General features: G+C 60.6%; 2 non-coding genes across 2 annotated transcripts; both read left to right on the top strand.

Annotated features, from left to right (window-relative positions):
• The first annotated feature begins 6,695 nt into the window (after nucleotides 1-6,695).
• On the top strand, nucleotides 6,696-6,814 carry LOC131865179 (5S ribosomal RNA). Its single transcript, XR_009363908.1, has one exon. It is a non-coding gene; the product is annotated as a 5S ribosomal RNA (ribosomal RNA).
• Nucleotides 6,815-14,632: 7,818 nt separating this feature from the next.
• Nucleotides 14,633-14,751, top strand: LOC131865143 (5S ribosomal RNA). Its single transcript, XR_009363873.1, has one exon. It is a non-coding gene; the product is annotated as a 5S ribosomal RNA (ribosomal RNA).
• The last annotated feature ends 3,779 nt before the right edge of the window (nucleotides 14,752-18,530 follow it).

Raw genomic sequence — 18,530 nt, 5'->3', positions numbered from 1 at the left:
AGAGTCGGCGCATAGCAATCGGGTTTCTCGAACGTTTAGGGACCGAGCTCACTTGCGGATAGGGCAAAATCCGCCAAGCAACCCAAAAGCTAGACGGGGGCTCGAATCGAATCGCCTAGGCGGCCACAACAACGACGTGTTGGATCGACTACCAGTGCCAAACCATTCAGCAAGACTAGTCTGTGTCGAGGCCGGATAGAGATTCTCAGAGAGCGCCCGCATAGCATTTAGGAGACCTGCCGCGTCCCTCACACTCGACAAATGGTGGTGCACGTTTATAAATCCGAGCGATCCCAACCCTTTCAAGCACCAACATCGGTCGAGATAGAGGGGCACGGAGGGGGCTGCGTGAGACAACACAGTCCCCTATATAAGTTATTTGTCCGATTCTCACACATCCGAAGAATGGTCATCAAATCGGACAACAGCCCAAACTTCCGACTTCCGTCCCAGAAAGCCCAAGAGCTATCTAAAACGTTCATGGCCGGAACTCGATCGCGGCTATACCAGTCCGCCAAGCAACCCAAAAGCTAGACTGGAGCTCTAGTCGAATCACCTCTGTGGCCATTGCAAGGACGTGTTGGAGCGACTACCATTGCCGAACCATTCCGCAGGTCGAGTCCATACCAAGGCCGCATAGAGATTCACGATGAGCTCCTGCATAGCAATCAGGAGACTTGCCGTGTCCATCACAATCGATAAATCCTGGTGCAAGATTTTTGCATCCGAGCGCTCCAACCAGTCGAGCACCAGCATCAATCGACATAAACGGGCACGGGGGGAGGATGCTCGAGAACACTACCTCCCCTATATAAGTTATTTGTCCGATTCTCAAGCAGCCGAAGTCTGGTCATCGAATCGGGTCAAAGACCACAACTTCCGACTTTACCCACAATGCAAGTCATCGAATCGAACATCGGCCCCCGAGTCGGACTCCATGCGTATGTCAGGTCATCGGACCCAAATTCCGCCTTCCTGCGCATGGCGGGCCATCAATATCAACTCGGTCATCGGACCCAAACTCCGCCTTTTTGCGTATGGCACGCCTTCAAATCGGTCATCGGACCCAAATTCCGCCTTCCTGTGCATGGCGGGCCATCAACATCAACTCGGTCATCGGACCCAAATTCCGCCTTTCTGCGCATGGCACGCCATCAACTCGGTCATCGGACCCAAATTCCGCCTTCCTGCGCATGGCAGGTCATCGGACACAAATTCAGACCTCGCCAATATGCCTACGTATCGAATCGGTCATCGGACCCAACTTCCGACTTCATCCATACTGTAGGGTCTTTGAGGTTGGCGCGGTGCGCTCAACCCAGGGAGTCGACCCATCGAAGCATACACCTCCCCTATATAAGCTATTTGTCCGATTCCCACACCTGTGTAGTTTGCACCTCTGACCAGGACATCGACCCCAACTTCCGAACTCGACTGCAACGACGGCACCAGCGCCTTGGTGCGCACCTTGCGACGCACAGTCCCAACATTCGCCTTCCTGCACATGGCAGGTCATCGGACCCAAATTCCGACCTCGCGAGTATGCCTACATATCGAATCGGTCATCGGACCCAACTTCCGACTTCATCCATACCGTAGGGTCTTTGAGGTTGGCGCGGTGCGCTCAACCCGGGGAGTCGACCCAACGAAGCATACACCTCCCCTATATAAGCTATTTGTCCGATTCCCACACCTGTGTAGTTTGCACCTCCGATCAAGACATCGACCCCAACTTCCGAACTCGCCTCCAACGACCGAACCAGCGCCTTGGTGCGCACCTTGCAACGCACAGTGCCAACATTCGCCTTCCTGCACGTGGCAGGTCATCGGACCCAAATTCCGACCTCGCGAGTATGCCTACATATCGAATCGGTCATCGGACCCAACTTCCGACTTCATCCATACCGTAGGGTCTTTGAGGTTGGCGCGGTGCGCTCAACCCGGGGAGTCGACCCAACGAAGCATACACCTCCCCTATATAAGCTATTTGTCCGATTCCCACACCTGTGTAGCTTGCACCTCCGATCAGGACATCGACCCCAACTTCCGAACTCGACTAAAAAGACCGCACCAGCGCCTTGGTGTGCACCTTGCAACGCACAGTGTCAACATTCGCCTTCCTGCACATGGCAGGTCATCGGACCCAAATTCCGACCTCATGAGCATACCTACTAATCGAATCGGTCATCGGACCCAACTTCCGACTTCATCCATACCGTAGGGTCTTTGAGGTTGGCGCGGTGCGCTCAACCTGGGGAGTCGACCCATCGAAGCATACACCTCCCCTATATAAGCTATTTGTCCGATTCCGACACCTGTGTAGTTTGCACCTCCGCTCAGGACATCGACCCCAACTTCCGAACTCGCCTGCAACGACCGAACCAGCGCCTTGGTGCGCACCAAAAGTGCGCACTTTTGGAGGGCACTTTTCTGCGCTCCAAAGGTGCGCACTTTTGGAGGGCACTTTTTGGAGGGCACTTTTCTGCGCTCCAAAGGTGCGCACTTTTGGAGGGCACTTTTTGGAGGGCACTTTTCTGCGCTCCAAAGGTGCGCACTTTTGGAGGGCACTTTTTGGAGGGCACTTTTCTGCGCTCCAAAGGTGCGCACTTTTGGAGGGCACTTTTTGGAGGGCACTTTTCTGCGCTCCAAAGGTGCGCACTTTTGGAGGGCACTTTTTGGAGGGCACTTTTCTGCGCTCCAAAGGTGCGCACTTTTGGAGGGCACTTTTTGGAGGGCACTTTTCTGCGCTCCAAAGGTGCGCACTTTTGGAGGGCACTTTTTGGAGGGCACTTTTCTGCGCTCCAAAGGTGCGCACTTTTGGAGGGCACTTTTTGGAGGGCACTTTTCTGCGCTCCAAAGGTGCGCACTTTTGGAGGGCACTTTTTGGAGGGCACTTTTCTGCGCTCCAAAGGTGCGCACTTTTGGAGGGCACTTTTGTGCACTCCAAAGGTGCGCACTTTTGGAGGGCACTTTTCCTGTGCTCCAAAGGTGCACACCTAGGTGAGCACCTTCGACCACACCTTGTAGCACACCAAACTCTGACTTTCGACTTCATCCGCAATGCAGGGTCTTTGAGGTTGGCGCAATGCGCACAACCAGGGGAGTCGACCCATCAAACCCAACACCTCCCCTATATAAGCTATTTGTCTGATTCTCATACATGCGTAGCCTGCAGGAGCAATTAGGACATCGACCCCAACTTTCGGCTTCTAAACGAAAACAAGGTCTTTGAGGTTGGTGTAATGCGAACAACTAGGGGAGTCAACCCATCAAACCCAACACCTCCCCTATATAAGCTATTTGTCTGATTCTCATACATGTGTAGTCTACAGGAGCAATTAGGACATCGACCCCAACTTTTGACTTCTTAACGAAAACAAGGTCTTTGAGGTTGACGTAATGCGCACAACCAGGGGAGTCGACCCATCAAACCCAACACCTCCCCTATATAAGCTATTTGTCCGATTCTCATACATGTGTAGCCTGCAGGAGCCATTAGGACATTGACCCCAACTTTTGACTTCTTAACGAAAACAAGGTCTTTGAGGTTGGCGTAATGCGCACAACCAAGGGAGTTGACCCATCAAACCCAACACCTCCCCTATATAAGCTATTTGTCTGATTCTCATACATGTGTAGCCTGCAACAACGATTAGGACATCCACCCCAACTTCTGAATTCGTCTGCGTTGACCGCACCAAAGGTGCACGCCTTGGTGCTCACCAAAATCCGACTTCCGACTTCTTCTGCTATGCGGGGTCTTTGAGGTTGGCGCAGTGCGCACAACCAGGGGAGTCAACCCACCGAATGCAACACCTCCCCTATATAAGCTATTTGTCTGATTCTCATACATGCATAGACTGCAGCAATGATTAGGACATCCACCCCAACTTTTGACTTCTTAAACAAGACAGGGTCTTTGAAGTTGGTGCAGTGCACACAACCAGGGGAGTCGACCCATCAAACGCAACACCTCCCCTATATAAAGCTATTTGTCCGATTCTCATACGTGTAGTCTGCAGCAGCGATTAGGACATCGACCCCAACTTCCGAATTCGTTTGCATTGACCGCACCAAAGGTGCACGCCTTGGTGTGCACCCTGGAGTGCACTTTGGTGCTCACCTCGGTGCACACTTTGGTGTGCACCTCGGTGTGCACCAAAGGTGCGCACCTTGGAGCGCACCAAAGGTGTACACTTTGGAGCGCACCACATAGGGTCTTTGAGAGGTTGGCGCAGTGCGCACACCAAGGTGGGTGTTGAGGTGCGTGCCGAGGTGGGTGGGTGCTAGGGTGCGCTCCATGGTGGGTGCCAGGGTGGGTGCGTGCTAGGGTGGATTCCAAAGAGGGTCATAGGGTGGGTGCCAAGGTGGGTTGGTGATATAGTGGGTTCAAAGGTGGGTACTAGGGTGGGTTCCAAGGTGGGTCACAAGTTGGGTGCCAGGATGCGTGGGTGTTAGGTTGGGTGCCAAGGTGGGCTCCTGCGTGGGTGGGTGCTAGGGTGGGTTTCAAGGTGGACGCGAGGGCGGGTGCCAAGGTGGGTAACAAGTTGGGTGTTAGGATGGGTGAGTGCTAGAGTGGGTGCCAAGGTGGGTGGGTGCTAAGGTGGATGCCAAGGTGGTTCACAGGGTGGGTGGGTTCTAGGGTGAGTTCCAAGGTGGGTCACAGGTTCAGTGCTAGGGTGGGTGTCAAGGCGGGTGTCGAGGTGCCTGGGTGCTAGGGTGTGGATGCCAATGTGGGTCATAGGGTGGGTACTAGGGTGGGCTGCAATGTGGGTGCCAAGGTGGGTAACATGCTCGGTGGGTTCTAAATTGGGTGCCAGGGTGGGTGTGCACCCACCTTGCCCGAGGTGGGTGCCAAGGTGCCAGTGTGGGTGGGTGCTAAGGTGGATGCCAAGGTGGGTGAGAAGGTGGGTGATAGGTTGAGTGGTAGGATGGGTGGGTGCCAAGATGGGTCACAGGGTGGGTGCAAGGGTGGGTAGGTGCTAGGGTTGGTGTCAGGGTGGGTGGGTGCTAGGTTGGGTTCCAAGGTGGGTGCGAGGGTGAGTGTCAAGGTGGGTCACAGGTTAGGTGCTAGGATGGGTGAGTGCTAGGGTGCAAAGGTGCCAGGGTGGGTGCTAGGATGGGTCGATGCTAGGGTGAGTGGCAAGGTGGGTCCACAAGTGTCAAGGTGGGTGCCGAGGTGGGTGCCAAGTCGGCGACTGCTATGGTGGATGCCAAGGTGGGTCACGGGGTGGGTGCCAAGTTGCTAGGTTGGGTTCCAAGGTGGGTGCCAACGTGGGTGCTAGGGTGCGTGGGTTAAAGGGTGTGTCACAACGTGGGTGCCAGGATGGGTGCGCACCCACACTGGCCAAGACGGGTGCGGGTGCAAGGTTGGGTTCCAAGCCCGGTCACAGGCTGGGTGCTAGGATGGGTGGGTGCCAAGGTGGGCACCAGGGTGGGTGCACCCACCCTGGCCAAGGTGGGTCACGGGGTGGGTCCTAGGGTGGGTAACGGGGTGGGTACTAAGGTGCGTGCCAAGGTGGGTCATAGGGTGGGTGCCAAGGTGGGCACCAGGGTGGGTGTGCACCAACCCTAGCCAGGGTAGGTCACGGGGTGGTTGTCGGGGTGGGCGTCAAGGAGCCAAGGTGGGTGGCAAGTAGCCAAGTTGCGTGCCAAGGTGGGTGTCGGGGTGGGTGCCAAGGATCCAAGGTGGGTGCCAAGGAACCAAGGTGGGTGTCTGGGTGGGTGCCGAGGTGGGAGCCAGGGTGGGTCCCAAGGTGAGTGCAAAGGTGGGTGCCAGGGTCAAGGTGAGTGCCAATGTGGGTTCCAAGGTGCCAGGGTCAGGGTGAGTGCCAATGTGGGTTCAAAGGTGCTAAGTTGGGTGCGAGGTTGGGTGCGAGGGTGGGTGGGTGCCAAGGTGTGCTAGGTGGAAGCCCGGGTGGGTCGGCATCCCATGGGTGTCGAGTTGGGTGCCTGATGGGTGCTTCTTGTCAAGTTTTAGTCGTCGGGACTCATTTCGAGCCTTAGAGGTCGTTTCTTGTCCGGTTGCCCTGTCTTCGACCTGGGAACCCAATTTTGGTCCTCGGGTCCCATTTTTTTTTGTCTCGCATCCCACTTTTGGCCTGTGGCCTTTTCGGGGTCGATTCTCGTTTTGGGCATCAGAGCATGTTTCTTCTCCTAAAACCCAATATTTGTTTATTAAGTCTCGGAACACATTTTTGTTCTCGTGGACCCATCATGGGTCTTGGAACGCATTTGTGGTCCTTGGGTCCCATTTTGCATCCCGAAACTTGTGTTTTGGTGCTTGATCCCTATTTTGGGTGCCCACCTTGCACCAAGTGCGCACCCGGGGCAAACCGAGCGCCTTGGTGCACCGGGGCAAGATCGAGCGTGCACCCGAGGCGCCCCGAACATGCACCAAGGTGCACTCGGCCCACATGTGAGCGCAGGTCGTTGCGCCCGAGGTGGTGTGTGGGCACCGCGTTGCAGACGGGACACTGCACGCACACGACGCCCCCTACAGGTGCACGCACGTAGGCCGGGCCGGGTGCACACCCGACGCCCTAGCAAGGTGCGCGCACCCGGGCAGGGCTCACACTTGGCGAACGGGGCGCACTTCGCGAGGGAGGGTGTGCACCTCGACGGGGGTGGGTGGCCGGGGTGGATTCGCACGTGGGTCGCGGTTTGCTAAGTACACACTGCGACAAGCTCATAACGGGTGCGATCATACCAGCATTAGTGCACCGGATCCCATCAGAACTCCGCAGTTAAGCGCGCTTGGGCCGGAGTAGTACTGGGATGGGTGACCTCCCGGGAAGTCCCGGTGTTGCACCCTTTTTTAGTTTTTCGCCGGGCGTCGCAATGCTATTTGAATAAACCTTTTGCCCGTTTGCGTTCTCGTCGGGGCCGGGCCGGGCCGGGGTGCGCTGCCCGCACTACCGCGCGCGCGGGGGGCGACACCGAGCGCGCACCCGAGGCACCCCGAGCACACAGGCCACGGTGCAACCCGGGCGTTGTGCGCGCACCCCGGTGCGCCCGAGGTGCTGCGCGCGCACCCAGGTGAAATCGGTGTGCACCTCGGCCAGTGCGCGCTCGGTCGAGTCGCGCACGTTGGCCAAGGTGCACGGTGATGTTTCTTACTCTAAGGTTCCGCACCAGACGCCCGGGACAGGTGAGCGAAGCTGGGCGGGGCCGGGTGCGCGGCCGGGGCAGGTGCACGCAGCTGGAGAGAGCTTTGGAGCACACTTCGGAGCGCACCAATGATGCGCTCCATTCAAAAGTTTCCTGAAAAGGCAAAAAAAGTTGAGATTATAGAATTTCCCACTTGAGAGATTGTAAAAAAAAAAAATTTAAAATGAAGGAAACGCGGGTGCCAAGGTGTGCGCAGCCCAGCCAAGGTGTGCGCACCAAGGCGCCCACCCTGGCGAAGGTGCACGCAAGGTGCGCACCCGAGGCAAACCGGACAATTAACCCAACTTTCGACTTCGCGCGCACCTTGGAGCGCACTTCGGAGCGCTCCTTGGTGCGCACCAATCTTGGGCACCTCGGAGTGCACCATGGCGCCCACCAAGGTGCGCACCCGGGGCAAACCGAGCTCCGACTTCGTGCGCACCTTGGAGCGCACGAAAGGTGCGCACCATGGCGCCCACCAAGGTGCGCAGCCCAGCCAAGGCGTGCGCATCAAGGTGCGCACCCTGGCGAAGGTGCGCACCCGGGGCAAACCGAGCTCCGACTTCGTGCGCACCTTGGAGCGCACAAAAGGTGCGCAACCCAGCCAAGGTGTGCGCACCCCGGTCAAACCGAGCTCCGAATCGTGCGCACCAGAGGTGCACGCCATCGTGCGCACCTTGGAGCACACTTCGGAGCCCTCCTTGGTGCGCGCCGATGTTGCGCACCTCGGAGCGCACCCGGGGAAAACAATGCAATTAACCCGACTTTCGACTTCGTGGGCACCTCGGAGCGCTCTCGGGTTCGCACCTCGGAGCACACCGAGGTGCGCACCTTTGATGCGCTGCCTTCACCAATTTCCAGAAAAGGCAAGAAAACATTGAGAAGGTGTGCGCACCGAGGTGCCCACCCTGGCGAAGGTGCACGCGAGGTGCGCACCCGGGGCAAACCGGGCTCCGACTTCGTGCACGCCGCACCTTGGAGCACACTTCGGAGCGCTCCTTGGTGCGCACCAGGGCGCGCAACCCAGCCGAGGTGCCCACCCCGGCGAAGGTGCACGCGAGGTGCGCACCCGGGGCAAACCGGGCTCCGACTTCGTGCACGCCATGGTGCCCACCGCGGCGAAGGTGCACGCGAGGTGCGCACCCGGGGCAAACCGGGCTCCGACTTCGTGCACGCCGCACCTTGGAGCACACTTCGGAGCGCTCCTTGGTGCGCACCATGGTGCCCACCAGGGCGCGCAACCCCGCCGAAGGTGCACGCGAGGTGCGCACCCGGGGCAAACCGGGCTCCGACTTCGTGCACGCCGCACCTTGGAGCACACTTCGGAGCGCTCCTTGGTGCGCACCATGGTGCCCACCAGGGCGCGCAACCCCGCCGAAGGTGCACGCGAGGTGCGCACCCGGGGCAAACCGGGCTCCGACTTCGTGCACGCCATGGTGCGCACCGCGGCGAAGGTGCGCACCCGGGGCAAACCGGGCTCCGACTTCGTGCACGCCGCACCTTGGAGCACACTTCGGAGCGCTCCTTGGTGCGCACCAGGGCGCGCAACCCAGCCGAGGTGCCCACCCCGGCGAAGGTGCACGCGAGGTGCGTACCCGGGGCAAACCGGGCTCCGACTTCGTGCACGCCGCACCTTGGAGCACACTTCGGAGCGCTCCTTGGTGCGCACCATGGTGCCCACCAGGCCGCGCAACCCAGCCAAGGTGTGCGCACCAAGGTGCACGCGAGGTGCGCACCCGGGGCAAACCGGGGTCCGACTTCGTGCACGCCGCACCTTGGAGCACACATCGGGGCGCTCCCGGGTTCGCACCGGCGTTGCGCACCGTGGTGGGCACCTCGGAGCACACCAAGGTGGGCAGCGAGGTGCGCACCTTTGATGCGATGCCTTCACTAATTTCCATAAAAGGCAAAAAAAAAACGAGATTTTAAAATTTCCGTTTTGAAAGATAGTGAGAAAAAGGGAATGCTGGTGCCATCTTGAGCCCGCCCTGGTGCGCAGCCCAGCCAAGGTGTGCGCACCAAGGTGCCCACCCTGGCGAAGGTGCGCGCCCGGGCAATTAATCCAACTTCCAACTTCGCGCGCGCCAGGGTGGGAGCGCACCCAACAACCGGGCCTGGGAAGAGCCAATGCGAGAAACCCCACCAAACGCTCTGACAAAAAAAGAGGGGGCGCTCCAGTAACCCCGCTTCGGAGCGCACCCTGGGCAAACCCAGCCAAGGTGCCCACCCCGGCCAAGGTGCAGGCGAGGTGCGCACCCGGGGCAAACCGGGCTCCGACAACGTGCACGCCGCACCTTGGAGCACACTTCGTAGCGCTCCCGGGTGCGCACCTCAGAGCACACCAAGGTGGGCAGCGAGGTGCGCACCTTTGATGCGCTGCCTTCACTAATTTCCAGAAAAGGCAAAAAAAAAAGGAGATTTTAAAATTTCCGTTTTGAAAGATAGTGAAAAAAACGGAACGCGCGTGCCATCTTGAGCCCGCCCTGGTGCGCAGCCCAGGTAAGGTGCCCACCCTGGCAAAGGTGCGCACCCGGGCAATTAACCCTACTTCCGACTTCGTGCGCGCCAGGGTGGCAACCGGGCCTCGGAAGAGCCAATGCGAGAAACCCCACCAAACGCTCCGACAAAAAAAGAGGCGGCGCTCCAATAACCCCGCTTCGGAGCGCAGCCGGGGCAAACCCAGCCAAGGTGCCCACCCCGACGAAGGTGCACGCGAGGTGCGCACCCGGGGCAAACCGGGCTCCGACAACGTGCACGCAGCACCTTGGAGCACACTTCGAAGCACTCCCGGGTGCCCACCGGCGTTGCGCACCGTGGTGGGCAGCGAGGTGCGCACCTTTGATGCGCTGCCTTCACTAATTTCCAGAAAAAGGCAAAAAAAAATGAGATTTTAAAATTTCCGTTTTGAAAGATAGTGAAAAAAAAGGAACGCGGGTGCCATCTTGAGCCCGCCCTGGTGCGCAGCCCAGGCAAGGCATGCGCACCAAGGTGCCCACCCGAGGTGCACACCCGGGGCAAACCGGGCTCCGACTTCGTGCAGGCCGCACCTTGGAGCACACTTCGGAGCGCTCCTTGGTGCGCACCATGGTGCCCACCAGGGCGCGCAACCCAGCCAAGGTCTGCACACCAAGGTGCCCACCCCGGCGAAGGTGCACGCGAGGTGCGCACCCGGGGCAAACCGGGCTCCGACTTCGTGCACGCCATGGTGCCCACCGCGGCGAAGGTGCACGCGAGGTGCGCACCCGGGGCAAACCGGGCTCCGACTTCGTGCACGCCGCACCTTGGAGCACACTTCGGAGCGCTCCTTGGTGCGCACCATGGTGCCCACCAGGGCGCGCAACCCAGCCAAGGTGTGCGCACCAAGGTGCACGCGAGGTGCGCACCCGGGGCAAACCGGGGTCCGACTTCGTGCACGCCGCACCTTGGAGCACACATCGGAGCGCTCCCAGGTTCGCACCAGCGTTGCGCACCTTTGATGCGCTGCCTTCACTAATTTCCAGAAAAGGCAAAAAAAAACGAGATTTTAAAATTTCCGTTCTGAAAGATAGTGAAAAAAACGGAACGCGGGTGCCATCTTGAGCCCTTCCTGGTGCGCAGCCCAGGCAAGTTGTGCGCACCAAGGTGCCCACCCTGGCGGAGGTGCGCGCCCGGGGCAATCCGGGCTCCGACTTCGTGCACTGCATGGTGCCCACCAAGGCGCGCAACCCAGCCAAGGTGCCCACCGCAGCGAAGGTGCACGCGAGGTGCGCACCCGAGGTGCACACCCGGGGCAAACCGGGCTCCGACTTCGTGCACGCCGCACCTTGGAGCACACTTCAGAGCGCTCCTTGGTGCGCACCAGGGCGCGCAACCCAGCCGAGGTGCCCACCCCGGCGAAGGTGCACGCGAGGTGCGCACCCGGGGCAAACCGGGCTCCGACTTCGTGCACGCCATGGTGCCCACCGCGGCGAAGGTGCGCACCCGGGGCAAACCGGGCTCCGACTTCGTGCACGCCGCACCTTGGAGCACACTTCGGAGCGCTCCTTGGTGCGCACCATGGTGCCCACCAGGCCGCGCAACCCAGCCAAGGTGTGCGCACCAAGGTGCACGCGAGGTGCGCACCCGGGGCAAACCGGGGTCCGACTTCGTGCACGCCGCACCTTGGAGCACACATCGGGGCGCTCCCGGGTTCGCACCGGCGTTGCGCACCGTGGTGGGCACCTCGGAGCACACCAAGGTGGGCAGCGAGGTGCGCACCTTTGATGCGATGCCTTCACTAATTTCCATAAAAGGCAAAAAAAAAACGAGATTTTAAAATTTCCGTTTTGAAAGATAGTGAGAAAAAGGGAATGCTGGTGCCATCTTGAGCCCGCCCTGGTGCGCAGCCCAGCCAAGGTTTGCGCACCAAGGTGCCCACCCTGGCGAAGGTGCGCGCCCGGGCAATTAACCCAACTTCCAACTTCGCGCGCGCCAGGGTGGGAGCGCACCCAACAACCGGGCCTGGGAAGAGCCAATGCGAGAAACCCCACCAAACTCTCTGACAAAAAAAGAGGGGGCGCTCCAGTAACCCCGCTTCGGAGCGCACCCTGGGCAAACCCAGCCAAGGTGCCCACCCCGGCCAAGGTGCAGGCGAGGTGCGCACCCGGGGCAAACCGGGCTCCGACAACGTGCACGCCGCACCTTGGAGCACACTTCGTAGCGCTCCCGGGTGCGCACCTCAGAGCACACCAAGGTGGGCAGCGAGGTGCGCACCTTTGATGCGCTGCCTTCACTAATTTCCAGAAAAGGCAAAAAAAAAAGGAGATTTTAAAATTTCCGTTTTGAAAGATAGTGAAAAAAACGGAACGCGCGTGCCATCTTGAGCCCGCCCTGGTGCGCAGCCCAGGTAAGGTGCCACCCTGGCAAAGGTGCGCACCCGGGCAATTAACCCTACTTCCGACTTCGTGCGCGCCAGGGTGGCAACCGGGCCTCGGAAGAGCCAATGCGAGAAACCCCACCAAACGCTCCGACAAAAAAAGAGGCGGCGCTCCAATAACCCCGCTTCGGAGCGCAGCCGGGGCAAACCAAGCCAAGGTGCCCACCCCGACGAAGGTGCACGCGAGGTGCGCACCCGGGGCAAACCGGGCTCCGACAACGTGCACGCAGCACCTTGGAGCACACTTCGAAGCACTCCCGGGTGCCCACCGGCGTTGCGCACCGTGGTGGGCAGCGAGGTGCGCACCTTTGATGCGCTGCCTTCACTAATTTCCAGAAAAAGGCAAAAAAAAATGAGATTTTAAAATTTCCGTTTTGAAAGATAGTGAAAAAAAAGGAACGCGGGTGCCATCTTGAGCCCGCCCTGGTGCGCAGCCCAGGCAAGGCATGCGCACCAAGGTGCCCACCCGAGGTGCACACCCGGGGCAAACCGGGCTCCGACTTCGTGCAGGCCGCACCTTGGAGCACACTTCGGAGCGCTCCTTGGTGCGCACCATGGTGCCCACCAGGGCGCACCCGAGGCAAACCGGGCTCCGACTTCGTGCACGCCGCACCTTGGAGCACACATCGGAGCGCTCCCAGGTTCGCACCAGCGTTGCGCACCTTTGATGCGCTGCCTTCACTAATTTCCAGAAAAGGCAAAAAAAAACGATATTTTAAAATTTCCGTTCTGAAAGATAGTGAAAAAAACGGAACGCGGGTGCCATCTTGAGCCCTTCCTGATGCGCAGCCCAGGCAAGTTGTGCGCACCAAGGTGCCCACCCTGGCGGAGGTGCGCGCCCGGGGCAAACCGGGCTCCGACTTCGTGCACTGCATGGTGCCCACCAAGGCGCGCAACCCAGCCAAGGTGCCCACCGCAGCGAAGGTGCACGCGAGGTGCGCACCCGAGGTGCACACCCGGGGCAAACCGGGCTCCGACTTCGTGCACGCCGCACCTTGGAGCACACTTCAGAGCGCTCCTTGGTACGCACCAGGGCGCGCAACCCAGCCAAGGTGCTCACCCCGGCGAAGGTGCACGCGAGGTGCGCACCCGGGGCAAACCGGGCTCGGACTTCGTGCACGCCGCACCTTGGAGCACACATCGGAGCGCTCCCGGGTTCGCACCAGCATTGCGCACCTTTGATGCGCTGCCTTCACTAATTTCCAGAAAAGGCAAAAAAAAGAAAAAAATGAGATTTTAAAATTTCCGTTTTGAAAGATAGTGAAAAAAACGGAACGCGGGTGCCATCTTGAGCCCGCCCTGGTGTGCAGCCCAGGCAAGTTGTGCGCACCAAGGCACCCACCCTGGCCAAGGTGGGTCACGGGGTGGGTCCTAGGGTGGGTAACGGGGTGGGTACTAAGGTGCGTGCCAAGGTGGGTCATAGGGTGGGTGCCAAGGTGGGCACCAGGGTGGGTGTGCACCAACCCTAGCCAGGGTAGGTCACGGGGTGGTTGTCGGGGTGGGCGTCAAGGAGCCAAGGTGGGTGGCAAGTAGCCAAGTTGCGTGCCAAGGTGGGTGTCGGGGTGGGTGCCAAGGATCCAAGGTGGGTGCCAAGGAACCAAGGTGGGTGTCTGGGTGGGTGCCGAGGTGGGAGCCAGGGTGGGTCCCAAGGTGAGTGCAAAGGTGGGTGCCAGGGTCAAGGTGAGTGCCAATGTGGGTTCCAAGGTGCCAGGGTCAGGGTGAGTGCCAATGTGGGTTCAAAGGTGCTAAGTTGGGTGCGAGGTTGGGTGCGAGGGTGGGTGGGTGCCAAGGTGTGCTAGGTGGAAGCCCGGGTGGGTCGGCATCCCATGGGTGTCGAGTTGGGTGCCTGATGGGTGCTTCTTGTCAAGTTTTAGTCGTCGGGACTCATTTCGAGCCTTAGAGGTCGTTTCTTGTCCGGTTGCCCTGTCTTCGACCTGGGAACCCAATTTTGGTCCTCGGGTCCCATTTTTTTTTGTCTCGCATCCCACTTTTGGCCTGTGGCCTTTTCGGGGTCGATTCTCGTTTTGGGCATCAGAGCATGTTTCTTCTCCTAAAACCCAATATTTGTTTATTAAGTCTCGGAACACATTTTTGTTCTCGTGGACCCATCATGGGTCTTGGAACGCATTTGTGGTCCTTGGGTCCCATTTTGCATCCCGAAACTTGTGTTTTGGTGCTTGATCCCTATTTTGGGTGCCCACCTTGCACCAAGTGCGCACCCGGGGCAAACCGAGCGCCTTGGTGCACCGGGGCAAGATCGAGCGTGCACCCGAGGCGCCCCGAACATGCACCAAGGTGCACTCGGCCCACATGTGAGCGCAGGTCGTTGCGCCCGAGGTGGTGTGTGGGCACCGCGTTGCAGACGGGACACTGCACGCACACGACGCCCCCTACAGGTGCACGCACGTAGGCCGGGCCGGGTGCACACCCGACGCCCTAGCAAGGTGCGCGCACCCGGGCAGGGCTCACACTTGGCGAACGGGGCGCACTTCGCGAGGGAGGGTGTGCACCTCGACGGGGGTGGGTGGCCGGGGTGGATTCGCACGTGGGTCGCGGTTTGCTAAGTACACACTGCGACAAGCTCATAACGGGTGCGATCATACCAGCGTTAGTGCACCGGATCCCATCAGAACTCCGCAGTTAAGCGCGCTTGGGCCGGAGTAGTACTGGGATGGGTGACCTCCCGGGAAGTCCCGGTGTTGCACCCTTTTTTAGTTTTTCGCCGGGCATCGCAATGCTATTTGAATAAACCTTTTGCCCGTTTGCGTTCTCGTCGGGGCCGGGCCGGGCCGGGGTGCGCTGCCCGCACTACCGCGCGCGCGGGGGCGACACCGAGCGCGCACCCGAGGCGCCCCGAGCACACAGGCCACGGTGCAACCCGGGCGTTGTGCGCGCACCCCGGTGCGCCCGAGGTGCTGCGCGCGCACCCAGGTGAAATCGGTGTGCACCTCGGCCAGTGCGCGCTCGGTCGAGTCGCGCACGTTGGCCAAGGTGCACGGTGATGTTTCTTACTCTAAGGTTCCGCACCAGACGCCCGGGACAGGTGAGCGAAGCTGGGCGGGGCCGGGTGCGCGGCCGGGGCAGGTGCACGCAGCTGGAGAGAGCTTTGGAGCACACTTCGGAGCGCACCAATGATGCGCTCCATTCAAAAGTTTCCTGAAAAGGCAAAAAAAGTTGAGATTATAGAATTTCCCACTTGAGAGATTGTAAAAAAAAAAAATTTAAAATGAAGGAAACGCGGGTGCCAAGGTGTGCGCAGCCCAGCCAAGGTGTGCGCACCAAGGCGCCCACCCTGGCGAAGGTGCACGCAAGGTGCGCACCCGAGGCAAACCGGACAATTAACCCAACTTTCGACTTCGCGCGCACCTTGGAGCGCACTTCGGAGCGCTCCTTGGTGCGCACCAATCTTGGGCACCTCGGAGTGCACCATGGCGCCCACCAAGGTGCGCACCCGGGGCAAACCGAGCTCCGACTTCGTGCGCACCTTGGAGCGCACGAAAGGTGCGCACCATGGCGCCCACCAAGGTGCGCAGCCCAGCCAAGGCGTGCGCATCAAGGTGCGCACCCTGGCGAAGGTGCGCACCCGGGGCAAACCGAGCTCCGACTTCGTGCGCACCTTGGAGCGCACAAAAGGTGCGCAACCCAGCCAAGGTGTGCGCACCCCGGTCAAACCGAGCTCCGAATCGTGCGCACCAGAGGTGCACGCCATCGTGCGCACCTTGGAGCACACTTCGGAGCCCTCCTTGGTGCGCGCCGATGTTGCGCACCTCGGAGCGCACCCGGGGAAAACAATGCAATTAACCCGACTTTCGACTTCGTGGGCACCTCGGAGCGCTCTCGGGTTCGCACCTCGGAGCACACCGAGGTGCGCACCTTTGATGCGCTGCCTTCACCAATTTCCAGAAAAGGCAAGAAAACATTGAGAAGGTGTGCGCACCGAGGTGCCCACCCTGGCGAAGGTGCACGCGAGGTGCGCACCCGGGGCAAACCGGGCTCCGACTTCGTGCACGCCGCACCTTGGAGCACACTTCGGAGCGCTCCTTGGTGCGCACCAGGGCGCGCAACCCAGCCGAGGTGCCCACCCCGGCGAAGGTGCATGCGAGGTGCGCACCCGGGGCAAACCGGGCTCCGACTTCGTGCACGCCATGGTGCCCACCGCGGCGAAGGTGCACGCGAGGTGCGCACCCGGGGCAAACCGGGCTCCGACTTCGTGCACGCCGCACCTTGGAGCACACTTCGGAGCGCTCCTTGGTGCGCACCATGGTGCCCACCAGGGCGCGCAACCCCGCCGAAGGTGCACGCGAGGTGCGCACCCGGGGCAAACCGGGCTCCGACTTCGTGCACGCCGCACCTTGGAGCACACTTCGGAGCGCTCCTTGGTGCGCACCATGGTGCCCACCAGGGCGCGCAACCCCGCCGAAGGTGCACGCGAGGTGCGCACCCGGGGCAAACCGGGCTCCGACTTCGTGCACGCCGCACCTTGGAGCACACTTCGGAGCGCTCCTTGGTGCGCACCAGGGCGCGCAACCCAGCCGAGGTGCCCACCCCGGCGAAGGTGCACGCGAGGTGCGTACCCGGGGCAAACCGGGCTCCGACTTCGTGCACGCCGCACCTTGGAGCACACTTCGGAGCGCTCCTTGGTGCGCACCATGGTGCCCACCAGGCCGCGCAACCCAGCCAAGGTGTGCGCACCAAGGTGCACGCGAGGTGCGCACCCGGGGCAAACCGGGGTCCGACTTCGTGCACGCCGCACCTTGGAGCACACATCGGGGCGCTCCCGGGTTCGCACCGGCGTTGCGCACCGTGGTGGGCACCTCGGAGCACACCAAGGTGGGCAGCGAGGTGCGCACCTTTGATGCGATGCCTTCACTAATTTCCATAAAAGGCAAAAAAAAAACGAGATTTTAAAATTTCCGTTTTGAAAGATAGTGAGAAAAAGGAAATGCTGGTGCCATCTTGAGCCCGCCCTGGTGCGCAGCCCAGCCAAGGTGTGCGCACCAAGGTGCCCACCCTGGCGAAGGTGCGCGCCCGGGCAATTAACCCAACTTCCAACTTCGCGCGCGCCAGGGTGGGAGCGCACCCAACAACCGGGCCTGGGAAGAGCCAATGCGAGAAACCCCACCAAACGCTCTGACAAAAAAAGAGGGGGCGCTCCAGTAACCCCGCTTCGGAGCGCACCCTGGGCAAACCCAGCCAAGGTGCCCACCCCGGCCAAGGTGCAGGCGAGGTGCGCACCCGGGGCAAACCGGGCTCCGACAACGTGCACGCCGCACCTTGGAGCACACTTCGTAGCGCTCCCGGGTGCGCACCTCAGAGCACACCAAGGTGGGCAGCGAGGTGCGCACCTTTGATGCGCTGCCTTCACTAATTTCCAGAAAAGGCAAAAAAAAAAGGAGATTTTAAAATTTCCGTTTTGAAAGATAGTGAAAAAAACGGAACGCGCGTGCCATCTTGAGCCCGCCCTGGTGCGCAGCCCAGGTAAGGTGCCCACCCTGGCAAAGGTGCGCACCCGGGCAATTAACCCTACTTCCGACTTCGTGCGCGCCAGGGTGGCAACCGGGCCTCGGAAGAGCCAATGCGAGAAACCCCACCAAACGCTCCGACAAAAAAAGAGGCGGCGCTCCAATAACCCCGCTTCGGAGCGCAGCCGGGGCAAACCCAGCCAAGGTGCCCACCCCGACGAAGGTGCACGCGAGGTGCGCACCCGGGGCAAACCGGGCTCCGACAACGTGCACGCAGCACCTTGGAGCACACTTCGAAGCACTCCCGGGTGCCCACCGGCGTTGCGCACCGTGGTGGGCAGCGAGGTGCGCACCTTTGATGCGCTGCCTTCACTAATTTCCAGAAAAAGGCAAAAAAAAATGAGATTTTAAAATTTCCGTTTTGAAAGATAGTGAAAAAAAAGGAACGCGGGTGCCATCTTGAGCCCGCCCTGGTGCGCAGCCCAGGCAAGGCATGCGCACCAAGGTGCCCACCCGAGGTGCACACCCGGGGCAAACCGGGCTCCGACTTCGTGCAGGCCGCACCTTGGAGCACACTTCGGAGCGCTCCTTGGTGCGCACCATGGTGCCCACCAGGGCGCGCAACCCAGCCAAGGTCTGCACACCAAGGTGCCCACCCCGGCGAAGGTGCACGCGAGGTGCGCACCCGGGGCAAACCGGGCTCCGACTTCGTGCACGCCATGGTGCCCACCGCGGCGAAGGTGCACGCGAGGTGCGCACCCGGGGCAAACCGGGCTCCGACTTCGTGCACGCCGCACCTTGGAGCACACTTCGGAGCGCTCCTTGGTGCGCACCATGGTGCCCACCAGGGCGCGCAACCCAGCCAAGGTGTGCGCACCAAGGTGCACGCGAGGTGCGCACCCGGGGCAAACCGGGGTCCGACTTCGTGCACGCCGCACCTTGGAGCACACATCGGAGCGCTCCCAGGTTCGCACCAGCGTTGCGCACCTTTGATGCGCTGCCTTCACTAATTTCCAGAAAAGGCA

Source organism: Cryptomeria japonica, unplaced genomic scaffold (assembly GCF_030272615.1).
Source record: "Cryptomeria japonica unplaced genomic scaffold, Sugi_1.0 HiC_scaffold_104, whole genome shotgun sequence".
NCBI lineage: Eukaryota > Viridiplantae > Streptophyta > Pinopsida > Cupressales > Cupressaceae > Cryptomeria > Cryptomeria japonica.
The sequence above is the reverse complement of the archived record's forward strand: the minus strand, read 5'-3'. Positions and strand labels throughout refer to the sequence as shown.